The 19,057-nt window shown below is 42.3% G+C and overlaps 1 protein-coding gene across 9 annotated transcripts in view; it reads right to left on the reverse strand.

Moving 5' to 3' along the window:
- Positions 1–19,057, reverse strand: part of TENM3 (teneurin transmembrane protein 3) — a 692,983-nt gene that overhangs the window by 473,349 nt on the left and 200,577 nt on the right. For 7 of the 9 annotated variants that reach the window (XM_044225674.1, XM_044225672.1, XM_044225671.1 and 4 more), the window contains exon 1: positions 16,724–16,769. The exons of the other annotated variants lie outside the window; for them this stretch is intronic. The gene's annotated coding sequence lies outside the window, so the exon portion shown is untranslated. Of the gene's footprint in view, positions 1–16,723; positions 16,770–19,057 lie in introns of those variants that run through there. 9 annotated transcript variants of the gene reach the window in all.

The following is a 19,057-nucleotide window of genomic DNA, read 5'->3' on the forward strand; positions in this document are numbered from 1 at the left end:
AGACCCCATGGTGAAGCCAGAGAACAAGGAGGTAATTACTACTGACAGTGAAATGAATGAAAACAGTGATCAAGATTACTTTGTAAGGGAACGTTCGATCTGTTCTTGTCCCATGAAACACTATCATTTTGAAGCTCTTCTATTCACCCTAATAAAAGGATTGTATGGAGAGAAGGATACATAGTTTAAAATAGTCTTTGCACCAAAAAAAAAAAAAAAGAAAAAAAAAACCATGCTAATTCTAAATTTAGAAGAGAATCTGGAACACAGGAACATGATATGCTTTATTGAAATGCTTATTCTGACATTATTGATGGAGATAGAAGATTCGGGACCAAACCAAGTGATTTGGCAAGGGGGGGGAGGTGATATAAGTATTTTAGACATTTATTCCGTAAGTAAAATGACTTTTGACATTGTAAGTCAATCTTTATAAAATGTATTAAAATAGAAAAAAAACCCGACATTTTATAATATGCAGTAAATATTATTAAAATGTCTTTCTTCAAGTCTTGACATTTAAAAGTAATTCTGATCTTAAATTTTAATTCTATACATAAGCACCGACAGTGCTTTAGATATGTCATGGAAATTTTAAAATGCCATCAATATTACGATTTTTTGAAAGCGAAATCTAAATATTTTTCAGTTTGGAAAGAAAAATCCCAAATGAACTTTAAAGGCACTTCTAAAAATAATACCACTTAAGCCCATAAAGTTAAAATCCGTGGTAAACTTCAAGATAATCTAAACTTAATATGGTAACTAGTTTTAAGTAAAGGCTACCTTCATAAATGCCAGATAAGTGAATAGAATAAAATTGTTTACAAAAGCATACTGCTTTCCATCTGAAATGGCTAAAACTGTAAAAGACTACATGACTATTACGTTACAAACTTCATTTAAAAAAATTGCACTTAGTAACTATGAGAAGAATACTTTCTTTTAGGCTGAAAATCGTATTCTGCTAAAATCTGCTAAATCGTAAATGCTACTAATAAGAAAAGTTCATTTCCATAAAATGTGAGACCCCCTCGGAGTTCAGAGGTTCTGCTATGTTTCATGGGGGACTCACTCCCCAGACAATTACCTGCTGAAACAGCAAATCCTCTCCCTAGAGTGTCTTTGTTCCTTTACTCTGCATTTCCAAAAATCTATGCTAAATATTAACTTGTGCCTCTTTGACCCAGATTCCCAAAAAAGGTATCAAACAGGGGAAAAGATTCTTCATGGGGTCCACGCCACCCAAATTCCCCAAGATGGTTTTAAGAAAAGATTCCTTTGATGGTTAATAGAATCAGACATTTGGACTAAAATAGTCCTGTCTCTCTCCCCTTTTGCCGCCACCACAGCTAACAATTATAAGCTTTCAATGCTCTGAATAATTCACAATCTCATCTGTTCTACTCAGTGTAAAGACAATGTTGAGAGGCCAAGGTCACTTTTTTTCCCCTTCCCGACTTCTGACTTTTCCAACCCGACACCAGTCTGATTGCATGATCTACCTAGTGTTTGACACGCTTCCCCTGATAGTTTCTTAACAGCCGTTAGTCTATTTAGCTTAGGGTATGAAAAATAATAAGCGTGCAATGGAGTGTCAGATTCCTTCCACAGTCATAAACACGGGCTCGGCGTTTTCCCATTCATTTTACCCGGATGTACTTAAAACACCCCGGCTTACCCTTTGGTGGTAATACCAATACCAATACCAATCCACAAATATTATAAAATACCAGGCTGCCTGGACATTCACGGTGTTTTACTTCTTGTGTGCCATGTTTCCAAAAATCAAAATGATAACAAGCTGTTTATGGGAGATTAACACCTGTGACTATGTGCCTCTGCGTCATCTGGAAAATCTTGCAAACTTGGAATCAGGTAACCTATAATCTTGGAGTCGAAAGGAAAAATGGCAATCTGGCCATGTTCAACTTTCATTCATTCATTTCCACTGAAATGAAAGTGACACTGGTCCGCGGACCGAGGCAAGTTTTTGTAACCCTGAAATGTAACTCTAACAGTTTAAGTGTTTAATTGTTTTTTTTTGTTTGTTTTGTTTTTTTACTTTAATTAAACTCCCTCATGACTTATAAATTCAGACTCGGTAAAGGGGAAATATTTTTAAAGTTCTTAAAAGGGAACAGCCATACAATAAATACTTGACGCAGAAACACGACCTTGCAAAGTAATGCCCATAACTCCCTCCAAGAACGGAGTACGTATGACAAAGAGTCAGAAGACCGGCATTCAGGGATGTCTCTGGGTTAATATTTCTTACACTGCTGAAAACAATTCCCCTGTCTTCTTTTTTATTGTAAAAGATCTCAAACATCCAAAAAAAAGAAAAAAACACAAATGGACAATGAACCACCATATACCCACCACCTACATTCAAAAATCACTCTCCTATTCCTTTCTTTTCACTTAAGTAATTCACAGCAAATCTCAGAGAACCTTTATTTCACCACATATACCACTGTATTGAAGCATTCATTTGTTTTTCTTCATTCCTGTTAATTATGGAGAAGACAAATTGGCTGATGCGATTTCTTATTCCAAATTACTCAGGAGTTAGCGGGGTGAGTGTTACTACTCCCCTCTTAGGGGCAAGCCAGAAATGTTTACAGATGCATCTTGATCCTGGAGAGTCTACTGAGAATTAAGAATGAACTACTACGTCTAAATTAATCCAAAGAACTGTGTACAGATAGTACAACCTTCGCTATTTTAATGTCAACCGACCAGAGACTATGCAGAATGAGCAACACGGGTCATTTATAACAATGTAACCATGACAGATAATTGCAACAAAGCAAGGCACATATCTTATGGAAACAAAGCTCCCCTCTGTTTTAACCACCATCATAAACTCTAAAGAAAGTGCAGATCAAGTAGATGCGCTTTATTTATATAATTTGCATTTTTTGACAAGAAGGGACCTGTAAAATTAGAATACAATTAAAAATAAACTTCTAAAAGAAGACAAAGGAAAAGATTTGCTCTTGCTATTTCTTTTTTAATTTTTTTTAAAGATTTTATTTATTTGACAGGGAGAGAGAGCAAGCATGAGCAGGGGGAAGGGCAGAGGCAGAGGGAGAAGCAGGCTCCCCTCTGAGCAGAGAGCCTGATGTGAGGTTGTGCCCCAGGACCTCGGGATCATGACCTGAGAAGAAGGCAGATGCTTAGCCGACTGAGCCACCCAGGCGCCCCACTATTTAATTCTTTAAAATGCAATAAATAAACTCTAAACTTATCAAAATAGGAAACCCACATCTTACTTGATTATCCAAGTACTAGGCAGTATTTTCATTGTTATAAATTGTCAGTAGATTGACAAAGTGGAAGCAATTCTATTTTATTCTTTGTTTAAAATAATAGTTCAGGAAATATATTACTGATGTAAGCAGATGCCAGGAGATATTTGACTATGAATTTTTATCCAGTTTCTTTTATAGTTTTATGACAAAAATTTCAGGTCCCAGACAAAGAAAAGAACATCGGTGCTCCACACCTACTTTTCACTTCCTGATGACAGATAAGTACTTTGGATTGTCATATTTACATGTTATTAACACACTGAAACTACTCTTGAAAAAAAAAATGCAAACCTCGGGATAGAAGGATAATGAAAAACTTTATCTTTGCTTTTTAACACAGCACACGAAGACAAAGAACATACTCATACAATGGAGAAACCAGGGAACTCAGTATAAAAATATAACTGACAACTCTCCTTGAAATAACTTAGCAATGACCTTGAAGATGCCTGTCCCTCCAAAACGGCTTAGGAATGGACATGCTCATGGAAGCAGACTACACTGTGAGACCTATGGACTTCTCAACCTCAAGCCTACCGGTATCTAATTATAAAGCATTTTATTGCTGTAAAGCCATACTTTTCTTGTTGATTTCTGAAAAGCTGGCAATAATAAAAACTTGGTGGTTGGACAATGATTAACACACTCCTGATAAGAATTAAATTTTAAAACGACAATGTGTTATTATGACATCTAAGAAACTTGGCACATCAGAGTTATAATTTAATGTGTTGGCTTCTGTGTCTGCATAGGAAGATATTCAAGGTGAATGGAGAATCCAGTGGTATTGTTTTCTTTTCAATGTTGGGTTGTCTTCAGTTTAATATTGGAAAGAGTTTCTAATGACCAAAAGGTCGTATTTTTTATTTATGTCCAATCTATGGGAATATTTTCAAATATACCTGTTATTAAAATGATAATTACAGAGCCAATGGTAAGGAACTTCATGTTACTATAGTATTAAATATCTCCCAATGGCAGGAAACTCGACCAATCTGTCCCAGTTAATCATCAGAGACAGAGTGGCCAGATGTGCCAGATTTCCTGGGATGGTCCCTAGTAAAGAAAAAAATGACAGTTGTATAACTCAAAGACCTGGAAGACACTAGAAGTTAATCTCCTACCCAATGAGTTTTTTACTTTATTAAAAAGGAACAGGAGGGGGCGCCTGGGTGGCTCATTGGGTTAAAGCCTCCGGCTTCGGCTTGGGCCATGATTCCAGGGTCCTGGAGCCCCGCATCATCGGGGCTCAGCGGGGAGCCTGCTTCCTCCTCTCTCTCTCTCTGCCTGCCTCTCTGCCTACATGTGATCTGTATCTCTCAAATAAATAAATAAATAAAAATAAAAAAGGAACAGGAGGAGTATATGGGAGAAATTACCCAAGACAGATGAGGGGCTGACATTCACCAGAGAGTGCCGCCTGTCACTCCTATCTTCCAGAACCATCTCAGTTTAGATGGAGAAGATCGACCTGGCCTACTGGTTGACAAACTCTGCTCTTTGGGGCTCCCTGGAGGATTTCTTGGAAAGGTCTTAAAGGCTGCTGAGCAAAGAGGTGAGCTCTTCACTCCCATTTGAGAACGACCCTCCACTCTTCTCTCTCTCTCTGTCCTTCCACACTTCTCAGCTTTGCACCAAGTTTTCACAGATTCTGTGGCTAAAAGAGATGGAAAATCCCCCCTTTTTAGACATGACCCCCAGAGAAATCAAGTTACAAGACGGTTCGACCCGCCAGCTTCGTGGCCACAGCTGAAGCCAGCAAGAGGTGTCTGGATGGGGCTTAGTTTTCCAAACCCTGCTGACTCGCGGCGCGATGTGGCTACCAGAATAAGGCTTCTGATGCACAACATGAAAGGGAGCAGAAAAGTTTATTTTTATGCAGTGAGTCAGGTTCCTACTTGGTAAGAATAGATTTTCCATAAAAATAGAAATTATCTATTCTAAAATTGAAGAGAAACTCCATTCTGTCCAAGAGAGGCAGCCTCAGTGTTCTCGTCTGCTTTTTTTCAAGAGTATAAAACCTTGGGGACCATGACTTCTGAGGGACAAGATGGACCGACTAGAAGCAGTGTGCCCCTTCCCCCCAAGACTAAACCCACAGAGAGGCTTTATAAAAGAAAAATTTTACATTAAGTGAAGTGTGTGTATGTGTGTGTGTGTGTATGCACACACAAACACACATATATATGTAGATGGTCATTCACTTAGAGGTCACTGCTCGGTGCACACAGGTCTGGATCACCTGCACGGGCACACTGGGGCCCTGGCACCACAGAAGCTGCCTTTGTTCTCTGCATGAACCCAGGTGGTAAAAGGACCAGCCTATCTCCGAGAAGGTGACTGGAAGAAATTTCTGCCCATAGGCCCGTGGTCTGCATGCAGGAGTGCTCCATATGACAGGTAGAGAAAGAATCTTCTAGAAAGAGAGACATCTGAAATCTCTGCAATGTGCATGTGTTGAGGCTACATTTTTACAGCCTTGTCAACCCTGGACTGAGATATTAAATAAAAATGGATATGAAAGCCTGAAGGCCCAGCAGGGCCAAAATGTGAAAGCATTCCCCAGGGACACCGCGGGCTGCCCAGAGCATCTGGGGTTCTGGCTGAAGACGAATCTTATCAAGCATGTGGGCAAAAACACTGCTAGGAGCAGCCACGATGGGCAGAGAGCACTCTCCAAGAAGGACAGAAAAAGAAAAGCATCCAAAAGAGAATTAAAAAAAAAAAAAAAAAGAACGAAAGGAAACAAGGACTACGTAAGTGGCTCATAAACATTACATACATCCATATTTTCTGCTCTCATTTTCTTTTCTATATTTAATAATTATGTAAACACGAGTATCTGTCTTGATAGATGGCTGCCTTTGTGAATTTAGCAAGGCTTCCAAGATGGCTTATTCATTTATCTCGTCTCACGGCCCAGAACCCCACATCGCACATGGGAAACAGGCACTGCCCTCAAAATCTCCTATCCAGGTAATGAATTTCATGGCACTTCTAAGGTATGAAGAGTACCGATCCCCATTTTATCCTAAGGATGATACTATTCATCATTCCAAGCAGTCACATCATACGCAGTAACTCTATTTCTAGGCACACACCTATATATGTATAATCTGTCATATTCAACAGGAATATTTTTGAAGCCCAACCAGAAAAAAAAAAAAAAAGAAACAAATATGTGACTCTGCTCAAAGCATGAGAGCAAATAAGGAAACTGTAGATCATTAAAGACAAGGCAGTAATTTTAGTAACTGATCTGGGTTTTCTTAGCCCAGCTAAGCATCTTTCAACGGTTGGTTTGTGCAGGGCCGTGTGGAGGCTTCCTTATTCTTTGGTCTCGTAGCAGATCTGGCCCAGGAACCCTGTGCCCCAACTGCTCTGCTCTGGTCCCGTCCTCCCTGTGTTTGTCCCCTGGGGGTTCATTCATAGCCTCCCCTCTGTGGCACTCACGGACCGTGCTGTTGGTTTTAGCACAAAACATAGAGCGTGCCGGGCATGACACAGGGGTTTGTCTGAAATCTCTTTTTATCCCCCAAACCCACACTAGCACCACGCGGCACACAGTTGGTGCTCCACCAATTTCCATCTCTATTGACGACGCGCCAGCTCCACTGGACGAGCCTGTTGCATTAAATTAATCAAATCATGAAATGTCACAGAGGGACGGGGCTTATTCCAGCTCCTTCTTTTTGCACCTGGGGGGGGGGGGGCTTCTGGCCCCAGGAGGGGTCAGACGATAATCCAGCCAGGGGCAGAATTGGGTCCAGGACACTTGGCTCCCAGGCGTGTCTCCTGTCCCTTACACAGCCCCCCTTTCATCATCGGAGTAACAAAAGCAAGCATTGATTGGGGCTAACGGTGACCCATGCACCCAAGAGATCGTGATTAATGTAACCCCCATTTCACCAGCGAGGAGACAGAAACTCAGAGAGGCCACGCGGCACAGGCCGCCCAGCTGCTCTGAGCTTCTTACCCGTAGCTCTGGTCGTTCCTTCCTCCTCACTTCTGGAGGAAAAATGTAAATGGCAGAAGAGGAAGGAAGAAGGAAGAGACAAGTCTGAGGCCGGACGAAGGAGAACCACAGAAACAGGGAAGGCGGCCGAGAGAGTCCCCCAGCTCCCTGCACGTTCTCTCCCTAAGTACCGCATGTAATGTAAGTAATTTTGCACGACTGTTTAAATAGGGGGGCTTCTTCTAAATACTTCCTCGGGGGCCTGGAATTGGAAATTGCCTGTGGAGCAGCATCTATTGCTAGAGCTGGGCCGCTTGGTAAAAGAAGGAAAAAAAGCAGCGATGTTACTGGCTAGGAGAGCACTTTTGCCTTCGGCAGTTGGACCTATTGGGGAACTGGGACTCTAGCCTCCTTTGTCACCCCTTCATAAGGCAGCACCGTGTGGCTCTGATAACTCATCTGTCCCCGGGAGATGTCTAGGCAAATGACTCAGCCAACAGGGTCTGCACGATTATGAGCGAAGAGTAGCTATAAAAATAAACAATGATAACAGCACTCTTTTTTTTTTCTGAACAGGAAGCCTATTATCTTGTCTACCTTTGAGCAGCTCGCAGCCCAAAAGGTAATGCATAATTTTGTTTTTTAACAGTTGTCATATTAAAGAGTGCTTGGAAGTACCTGATTTCCCTGTAACAGATGGAAATGGGAACAATAAAAAATTAAAAAAAAAAAACCAACAAAACGCCCTCCCATCCCCCCACCCCCAGCCCCTCTACCTCCACGAACATACTTGCCGAACATACGGTTTCTCTGAAATGAGATATTTTCACCCCAGGAAAATCTGTGGATTTGGTTAACATTGCTATCTAATCTTGCTCTGAATATTCAACATAAATTAATCCACCAAACTCCATCTTATTCTGACCACATTGCAGATATTCAAAATTTATTATTGCCTCTTTTATGCTCTCTCTTTAAACACTCCCCAGTTGTGGGACCTGACCTCCCAGTAAAGCTATGTTTTTAAAATTTCTGTTTTATTTTCAAGTCAGGACATTTTGTCCCAACACAGACCTGAGAGGCCAAGTAGGTCTTTTATAAATGCTTCTTGCTCTTTCTATACTGTTCTTCGTAATAATAATAAATGAAATTAACCCAGCTCTGTTTAACAAGGCGGTGCTGTCACCAACACAGAATTCAGTTCCTTTCATTTTATTTAAGACTCTGCATGCATAGCAGAGAGGTATCGAAACTTGCCAAGTGGAAAGGTCTGTACCTACATACAGACTATACTAAACATGTCACTCTGAAAGATAATAAGCACAAGATAAACAACGGAAAATCAGATAACCTAAGAAAACTCAGCTGACAATTTTCATTGAAACATTCTTTTCTCTAGGCAAATAACAAAGCTAAATGCTGTACATTATTTAAAAAATTGGACAGCAGCACTTAAAAATATGGCAATGATTAATTCCCTTGCAGTGGGAAAATACCTTTGACGATTTTATTGAGAATTTGTTTATACTATTTACTGATTCTTGGCATTTAAACAAATGATCCACTATGCAATCCCCGCCCCCCCCCGCCCCCAGAGAGGGTACCATTCTAGCGAAAGGACTGCTGAAACCTTATGCTCTTTTCAACACATTATCACAAATGTTTATCTCAGAGAGAGCTAAGGGGCAAACATCCTGAACAGAGTTCTACCCTTTGAAATGCTAAAACATGATGTCATATATGGTTACCTGATAACTACTTCAGCTTACTTGAATTCCATTCTTTCCACTTGATAAAAGGTCAATAAGGAACATCTGGGTTTGACCATAAAGGGCAAAATACCCTAACGCCCCATGCTTAAATGGGAAATGATGTGTCCGCCTAGTGATACTGGCCTTTCCATGCCAGGAAAACAACAAAGGCCAGAAGTTCTTTTGGGCTCTGTGGGCTACCTGGTGCTTCCGTCTGCAAGGTCCCCTCCTTAAATCCTTGGATACCTGGGAATTTTTTCTTATTCTGGACTCAGTATGTATTCAACATTCTCAAAGTGGCTTTGCTTGATCAGCCAATTTAAGTAGCTTCTTTATTACTCCAACACATAAGATTTTTTTTTAAAGGATATGTTTGTTTATTTATTTATTTGGGAGAGAGCGAGAGCATGAGCAGAGGGAGCAGAGGGGGAGGGAGGAAGAGTCTCAGCAGACTTTGCGCTGACCCGAGAGCCTTATGCGGGACTCGATCTCACCACCATGAGATCATGACCTGGGCTGAAACCAAGAGTCAGAGTCATAACAGCTTTTTAACCAACTGAGCTACCCAGGTGTCCCCATAACAGCTTTTTAAAATTGCCCTCAATAGATATATCTCCAAAGAAGACATACAGATGGCTGACATACGAAAAGATGCTCAACCTTATTAACCATCAGGAAAGTGTAAATCAAAACCACAGTAAGATATCATCTCACGCCAGTCAGAATGGCTAAAACAAGAAAGACAAGAAATAGCAAGTGTTGGTGAGGATGTGGAGAAAAAGGAACCCTTGTGCATGGCTGGAGGGAATGTTAAGTTGGTACAGCCACTGGGGAAAATAGTATGGAAATTCTTCAAAGAATTAGAAATACAATTACCATATGATCCAGTAACTCCACATCTGCATATCTACCTGAAGGAAATAAAAACACTAATTCAAAAAGATATGTGTGCCTCTTTTTATTTTTTTTTTGCAGCATTATTTACAATAGCCAAGGTATGGAAGCAAAGCAAATGTCCATCGATATATGAATAGATTATGAAGACGTGGTATGTATACACAATGGAGTGCTACTCAGACGTGAAAAAGAATAAGATCTTGCTATTCAGGACAACATGAATGGTCCTGGATGGTATTATACTGAGGGAAATAAGTTAGACAAAGATAGGTACCATATGATTTCACTTATATGTGGAATCCAAAACAAAACAAATGAATAAACAAAAACCAAAAGACTCATAAATGCAGAGAATGAACTGGGAGTTGCCACAGGGTACGGGTTGGGGGGAAACGGGCAAAAAGGGTGAAAGGGATTGAGGGGTGCAGACTTCTAGTTATAAAATAAGTAAGTCACGAGAATGTAATATACAGTATAGGGAATATAGTCAATGATATTGTAGTAACTTTGTATGGTGACAGATGGTAACTATCCTTATTATGGTGAACATTTCACATTATGTATAATTGTTGAATCACTATGTTGTACACTTCAAACTAATGCAATATTATATGACAACTATACCTCCATTAAAAATAAAAACAAAAATAAAATGGCTCTTCCTACCTTCTGAAATTATCTTGTTGTCTCGTCTGCTTCCTTCCTTACTACCCCAGCAAAACACACAGGCCATGAGAATAAAGACCTTATTTCCATTTTATTCCCAAGGCCTAGGACATTGCTTGCCACAATATAGGTGTACAGTCAAAATCTGTGAATGGATGCATATGTCATTTGAAATAGTCCAGTAGTATTTCCACAGATCTTGGGGTGGGAGGAGATGGCAGAACGGCAGGTGCTGGGAATATGATGTAATCTCTGCCCTTGAAGAGTTTCCAGCCTGTCTGAGAGTTGCCTAATTCATGCCCAGTATCATGACCCACTCCTGCCCCTCTTCTGTCTTTCCTGCTCAGCAGGGAGAATGTCCAAGAATGGTCCTCCAACCAGGTTCTGGGCAGATGGCACACTGCAGGGAACCCTTCACCGTTACACAAGACAACAATGAAAACCGACCATGAACAGTCAATAAGGTAAAATAAAGTAAAAGAAATCAACGATCAAATCAATTAAAAAAACTGAACAAACCAATAAGGGACCACTTGAGTTAAACTGTGAAATAGTCCTTGAACCTCAGGATATCCCGCCTATTATGTGTATTTTAAAACTAATAATTACTGTGGGGGTGTGTGGGTGGCTCAGCCGCTTAAGCGTTTGACTCTTGGTTTCGACTCAGGTCAGGACCTCAGGGTTCTGGGATCGAGCCCCGTGTCCCGCTCCATGCTCAGTGGGGAGTCTGCTTGAAAATTTTCTCTCTTTCCTTCTGCCCCTCCCCCCCCTCAGTATCTCTCTCTCTTTCTTTCAGCTAAAAAAATAAATAAATCTTAAAAAAACCAACCAACCAAAACAAACCCTAATCACTATCCTACAAGTTTCAGAACCCAAGGACAATGTCAAAAATTCTTGCTTTTCCTTCCATAGAATTTCTATGTACCAAAGCTCACGTACGTGTCAAAAACAGGGGTCATATGCACAGGGGGCTGCCGTTAAGCAAGCCTGCTTTAGGAGGTGGCCTAGGAGGTAGGCAAGGGGAACAGCATCCCCCTCCTAACTTCCCTACTTTCCCTCCCAAAACAGGGTCTCTGTCTACTCTGTTTTTGCATAATCTTCCCTGAAGGCGGCGAATCTGTCCAGATCTCTTTCTTGCTTGCTGTGTCAAGGAGTACGTCCCTTCTTAGCTCTGGGATCAGTATATACAAAGATCTCTATGCTCAGGACTGGCTCCTTTTTCCTTTCTGGGGAAGCGCTCTTCGTCCTTGCCTCTAGTTTCTTTCCTTATGACACTAAACAGAAATAAGAAGATTACAATTTAAAACCCAGACTAGCTTGTAGGAATTACTACCAACTCATACCATTGTCCTAGTTCAGCTTTTCCAGAAGCTCTTTCGAGGGCTGACATTATCACGCCAGCATTCCCCATGTCTTTCCTTCTAGATTGTTCTTCCCAGTAATTCCAGCCTCTAGCGAGACGCCCCCCCCATACCCTTCTTCCGCATTCTTATTGACTCTTGCTCAAGCACGTAGGTCTTTGCAGGAAGGAACACCTGTTCTCATGCCCCAGAAGATGCTCTTCTCATTTAAACCCTTAACAGCAGGAACATCCTTCCCAGAAAGATAACTATTTTTTACGCTTTAATCTTTAGACGACAAAGCTCCTTAATTAAATTTACACCAAAATATTTTCGTAAAGCTCAAATTCCAAACTGGCATTCCTTCACAATTCTCAATTTGCACAGTCCCTTTGTCCGTGGAAAACAAGGTATTCACTGTTTGAAATTGCCTGGTGCTGAATGTGGCCTCCTCCTCGAGTCTGAATGGGGGAGGCCAGACTCCGGGAGGGCTTTTGTCCCAAAGTTTTCTTTAATTGTTTTGCACCTGCCGTCTACCAGAATGTATGCATTTTCTCCTCCTTGCAATCAACATGTACTATTGAAATGTGGTACGATCAATACCGCCTTCCCGGAAGATGTTAGAGAGAATAAAGATATCGAGTTTAAGGGAAAAAAAGCCGGGACTTGTACCCATATCCTGTTATTGATGCTCTCCCAGGAGTAAAAAACAGCATGTTCTGGTCACAGTTCTTGGGGCTCCTCGCCCTGCCTGAATTATCTGCCTTTCAAAAATCTGCCAGGTAGGGCTTCCCGTGGGAACGGCCATGAACCCTGGAGCCAAACATGGGGGCTCAGCCCCACCCCCGCACCCCCAGGGCTACCCTGTTTATGAGCTTCGATATCACGGTGGAAGCCTGCACCCTCTCAGCCCCAACTTCTTCAGCTGCGAGAGAGGATAACGAACGATCAGGCTTGTCTCTCTCTCGGGGATGCTACGGGGTCGAGCGAGAGAGCTCCCTGCCCGGCACATGGTCTCTGCTCAGCAAGTGTTAGTTACTCTGTTATTATGTCTGGAAGATGTTTCTGTCCCAACCCCCGCCCCCGAGGATACTGTGCCACCCACTCTCCCCCAACCCCATCCTGATTAATGCCACCTTCATTCCCCCAACCCAGATCACGACCCTCCTGAACCCTCCAAGTCACCATGAATCCCCTTTTGCACACTGCAATCAGATCTGTGTGGGACCCTCCAGGGTCCTCTAAGGGACTGGCTGCTGCCCCCAACCTTTGTTCCTGCTCTGTTCCCCTAGCTCACGCACTGCGCTCCTCTCCAAGTCAGGAATGATCCTGGCCCGGCTGGCTTCTCCGCCTTCACGGCACGGGCATGCCCAAGATGTTTCTGACCCCCACATCCGAAGGCCCCCGCCCCCTCCCCTCTCGTTCCCCCTCCCAGCCCTCTGTCTCGCTCCCAGGGCTCATCACCAGCTGAAGCCACTACATCACGAGGGCTCTTGTATACTGAGCTTTCCCGGACCGGGACTATCAACTCTATCGGGACAGGTGCCCTGTCTGTCTCGTTAACTGTCAGAGCCCCCAGGAGTTTAAGAAATACTCCCCACGTAAATGCACATTTACGTTTATGTGACGAAGAGTAACGATTAAAGCAGTTAGAATGTGTTGTCCTTCAAGACTACACACAAGCTTACATGGCTGGCCCGTGCCAGAGAACACTGCCTACGATGGACAGGAGTTCTGAGCATTTGCGTATTGGTTATAGTTCTGTGAGTTCTGAGCATTTACGTATTGGTTATTGTTCTGTTTTGGCCTTGGCTCTCCAAGGGCCCAGCTATGGCTTTCCGCGTGCTGGCCTCTAGCAGATTTGCCCTGGTCTCATTTTATTTGCTTCTTTCCCTGGTGAGTCTGGTGCAAGTCTCTTATCTCGATGTCCAAGTCAAGGTAAGTCACTGAGCAACGCTGGTTTACAGTAATATGGGGGGGGGAGGGGCTATTTGTAGACTACAGTAATATGGGGGGGAGGGGCTATTTGTAGACTCCTGGGCCATCTCTTCTACTCATTTCCTGACATTAATGTCCTGCAGATAAAGGAGTTGTTATTATGGGAAGAAGCATGAATGAAATATCTTCGTCTAGCCAACCTTTGCCAAAATAAGTCTACTCCATACATAACAAGACTACCCCTTGACAGGGTAGATAGGGAAATGGGTAGACCCACATTTTGGCTATGTTCCTCTTACAAGAATTCATCTCATACTTTTATATCTTTGCTGATGGGACTTTCTGAAAACAGGTGCCCTCTAATCAGCTTCTACTGGTCTAATGGTCACAGAGACTCAGCCAGGGCAGAGTTGTACTCTACACTCACACACCCTTAGTGAATTTACCTGGCAAATCCCCAGGGCATCTGTTCCTACAGGAAAAAAAAAATTAAAAATAAAAAAATCATCTCAGAGCAGAGATTAGACTTTTAGACCCTCCTGAGCGATAATCCTCACTCCGACATTGACTTTCTTTGTGGGGTTTGGCAAATCAGGTTTTTTTTTTTCCCTCTATAATACAGGGATAATAATGCTTTAGTCAAATGGATGCTGTGAGAATTAATTACTGTTGTACAATTTACTGGAGATGGGAAGTCCTGTGAAAATATTGCCACTGCTTATGGGATTGAGGTCCAAAGACACGGCATCACACACAGCAAAGAAATCAAGACATCTCAAAATCCCTACTGTTTCCCTCTCTCACAGTGCCCTCCTTCTTAATGCAGGTGAAAAGCAGGCGACACAGTTTCAAGGACATGTCCCCTTCTTCTGTGACAGGAACTGAAATGCACCCATGGACCTACCCGTATGTGCCGTATGTGCCGTGTCGGGCCTCCTCCTAGGCTCTTTTGCAAGCATTGCAAGGGGCCAAAAGGAGAGCTTTTGTTTCTTATGCAATTCTTTTGACCCTGAATCAGGGTCTTTTCGAATCAACAGATGCCTTCAAGAGCCAAGTGTTAGGGGAAGGTCTTTCCAACAGCACTTAGGAAGCGGGCAGTCAGACTCTGGACTCTCAAGAAAGAAGAGCGAGCCTTGCATAAGGTGGTAATGAACGGGCCTGGGTGGCGCAGTTGGTTGGACGACTGCCTTCAGCTCAGGGCGTGATCCTGGGGTCCCGGGATCGAGTCCCACATCAGGCTCCCAGCTCCATGGGGAGTCTGCTTTGCTCTCTGACCTTCTCCTCGCTCGTGCTCTCTCTCACTGTCTCTCTCAAATAAATAAAATAAAATCTTTAAAAAAAAAAAAAAAAAGACGAGCCCCCTTTTAAGGAAATGCGCTACTCTGTACAACAAACACTAGGAGCCAGCGAGATGATGCGATGCGGGTTGTCTCTGCATGAGGAATTTCTACCTCCTGCGCTACAGTTTAAAAATGGTCAGAGATAAGAAAATGCAGGCCTTGGAGGAATTAAGGTAGGGAGAAGCTCGATCCTTTTCTCTCAAACTAAAATAAAGCAATGGAATGAAAAACACTACCTATGATTCACGTTTATGTTCATTTTTTTTTTTAAAGATTTTATTTATTTGACAGACAGAGATCACAAGTAGACAGAGAGTTACGTCAGTCAAGTCAGGGTCCACGACGCAGGTCCCATGCGGGGACAATACCATTCTCAGAGAGGTTGCATGGAGGCGCCATGAGATGGTGATGCCAAAATGGGCTCCAAGAACAGGAAGCGTTAAGAGTATTCTTGATTATAAGTCTGTCTTTAGAGGGTTCAGATCAAAAGTAGAACAGACTTTAACCCATAGACTCTATATGAGCATTTCCTGAAAGCGAGGGTCTGGGGTGTGAGGTGTGGGCTTCTGCGTATGTCCTCCTACCCTGGTTCCCCGTGTTTTCTGTTTACTCATTCATTCATTCATTCATGTAAACTTTAGAGGATTGTTTGAAAGTGCTTTTCCTGAGCGAAAGGAAAGAGATTAGATACACTTTAAGAGTCCCTTCAATTTCTTTTTTTTTTTTTTTAAGATTTTATTTATTTATTTGACAGAGAGAGATCACAAGCAGGCAAGAGGCAGGCAGAGAGAGAGGAAGGGAAGCAGGCTCCCTGCTGAGCAGAGAGCCAGATGCGGGAATCGACCCCAGGACCCTGAGATCATGACCTGAGCCGAAGGCAGTGGCTTAACCCACTGAGCCACGATTTTATCTATTTATTTATCAGAGAGGAGGAGAGAGAGCAGGAGTCAGGGGAGCAGCAGGTAGAGGGAGAAGCAGGCTCCCCAATGAGCAAGGAGCCCCATGTGGGACTCGATCCCAGGACCCTGAGATCGTGACCTGAGCAGAAGGCAGACACCTAACCAACTGAGTCACCTAAGAGTACTTTCAATTTGAATTTGCAAGGCTCAGTTCCCTAGTTTTTAACCTCAGATGGGGAGGAAGAGAAAGCCAAATGGAAGACCACAGTGGAGGTCTGTCTGACTGTATTCACCAGGGGTGATGGCTGCAAGAGGAGGGTCTCGTTCTCTGGCACCTGTGCTGGTCTCCGCTTGGGGAACCTCTACTTCACCCCTCTGTCCTAGCCCTTCAATCCACCCAAGATCACGGGGAGAGTCATGGCCATGCATCATACTTCCATTTTCCCTTTGTCGACTGTCTCTGTGTCGTCATATGTCTACTTTGTGGAAATGAATCATTTTCCTTTAACGTCTCCCTCCTCTCTTCTTTGCTTGCCCTTCGGGTGCCCGAACCGTCTTGGGGACCGAGCGGTCTGGGCTGTGGCATGACTTGTCCGTCAGTACTCTGATTCCTTACTCACAGAGAGCTGGCCGCAGATCGACACAGACGCCAGCGTATATCCCCACGCACAGGAAAGTAACAATCATCTCCCAGACCTGTCAGGAATGAGCGTTCCCAAACTCTGTCCATTTCACGATCTCTGCATGAACATTCTGAGTTCTTTGAATTTTAAAAAAAAAAAAAGGATAATAAAGTTTGAATATATTCACCATCTCTGTAGAGTAAGCAAATAGCTTTTGACATTTTAATAAAATTGCCTAATTAAACCCTTTAAATTTCATTTAGTTGTGTCATTTAGTTATTACAAATGCCATGTAGGCACGAGATTATCAGGTATGGCACTTAATTGCTGTAAAAAAAAAAATGTAGTTCCTCATTATTTATCTTCACTTGTATCAATCACTTGGAAGCAGGGCGTTCATGCCTACCCCCCTTTTCTTTTCCTACAAAAGATGCATTGATTCCGGAATAATGTGCGGTTGGGCTTGTGATTTTGGCAATTTTTATTCAGAAAAGTGACTAGAACAACTTGGGGGATCCTCTAAATCAATTATGGGAGTTCTCAAAGGAGCCTCTTCTCCGGCCTCGGCGGAGGGCTGATGACAACAACCCACTGTGATCAGGAAGACTGTGTCATTTGTGATCACACACATCAGAAGCCACTCCCGTGTTTACACCAACATATGGGGAACTTGTGAATTAGGTGAGTGGGAGCACTGCTCAAGTGCTCTTGGGTGGGTGGGGGGGGGGATTGTCCCCAATTCGGCTAGGCTGCTTTTATAGCAGCGTTCTTCACAACCAGTAATCCCCAAAGCTGATCTCCTATTCTCTTACTTTTTCCTCTTCTCTCTGATGAAAAAAACGCATTCTTTTAGAAGTAGATTTGTTATTTGGAAAACCCAAAAGTTTAGAGTTAAGTCTCATGAAGTAAATCTGTAACTGAAAACACTGAGGTACACACACTGGGTCATCATCACATTCATCAGATGGAGTTCCTTGTGTGTCACCTAATCTGGCGGTGACAGAGAAGACTGTCACCATTACGATGCCGAAACAGTTGTCACTCCCCAAAGGTGATGATTTTCTGAAGGGCTATGTTCATTTGTGTGCTGGAATTCTGGAAGATTTTGTTTAAAAATTATGTAGATGTTTAAAGAATTACAACTTACTAGATGACAATGCTGAGTATTTCACTACCTCGCAATGAGGAAAGTCCAGATCAGTGTCTAGGGCTTTAGCTCCTGCTCAGTATGGGACAACTTTACCAATATATGAATTAAGCTGTGGATAACAAATATTGTTCACTATTTCCTGGCATCAGAATAACCATTATGATCCGGGAACTGATAATTTTCAGTTACTAATACTGTGAGTTCAGCCTCTTCCTTCGCTTTCCTAGGTGGTTGGTAATTTGTAAGAATAATTCACTCATTTGTCAGTAAAAGCTACACTTACTTCAATAGTAACAGCGCGTATAAGAAACAACCTTTATTTGCAAAGCACAGGTTTTGTTGTTGTTGTTGTTGTTGTTTTTAATAGAACCGTTTCAGAATTGGGGATAAACTGTCGAGAACAAACAAAAGCATTTTTAAAAAGCTATTATTATAGGCCGTCCTCCTAATTATGTAATTTTATAGTATCTAAACGTAAGCACTCTTTAGCAGGCAATAAATTTATTGCATGAGGATATGAAGTTGGCTATGTGAAACTGATTAACACCAATTTGCCTGCTCTTTTTCATATTACCAATGAATATAGTTAAAAAAAAAGGAACTAAAGATTCACCTGGGTAGTTCAGTTGGTCAAGCGTCTGCCTTCTGCTCAGGTCATGATCTCTCCAGTCCTGGGATCGAGCCCTGCTATGGGCTTCCTGCTCAGAAGGGAGCCTGCTTCTCTCCCTCTCTCTCCCTCTGCCCCTTCCCACTGCTCATTCTCTCTCTGTCTCTCTAAACAAAATCTTAAAAAAAAAAAAAAAAAAAAAAAAAAAAAGAAGGAAAGAAAAAAAGGAAGTAAAACAATAACTTCCTTTAACTTGCAAAATTTGAAAGTGGCTCCCTAGAATGTTTCATAAATTATAGTTCCTCGCAGTCTTCTAGCTTGGGGTGCTACTGAACTGTAAAAAACATAACTAGCTTTATAGAGAAAGTTATCTGCCTTCTCTAATTACTAACGCATTTAAAAGCTAGCTGTTCACTCCCACACAGATTCAAAGCCAACCAACAGAAAGCACAACACTGCGAAAATAGACTTTGCGATACCCATGTGAGGTTAGCCAGCATTTTCAGCGCTGAGTTTCTGGAGCCATTTCCAGACAACCAAAGCTTTGTCCTTCACAGATTGATGTTGATGGTAC

This window comes from Neovison vison, chromosome 11 (genome assembly GCF_020171115.1).
Source record: "Neovison vison isolate M4711 chromosome 11, ASM_NN_V1, whole genome shotgun sequence".
Taxonomy (NCBI): Eukaryota; Metazoa; Chordata; class Mammalia; order Carnivora; family Mustelidae; genus Neogale; species Neogale vison.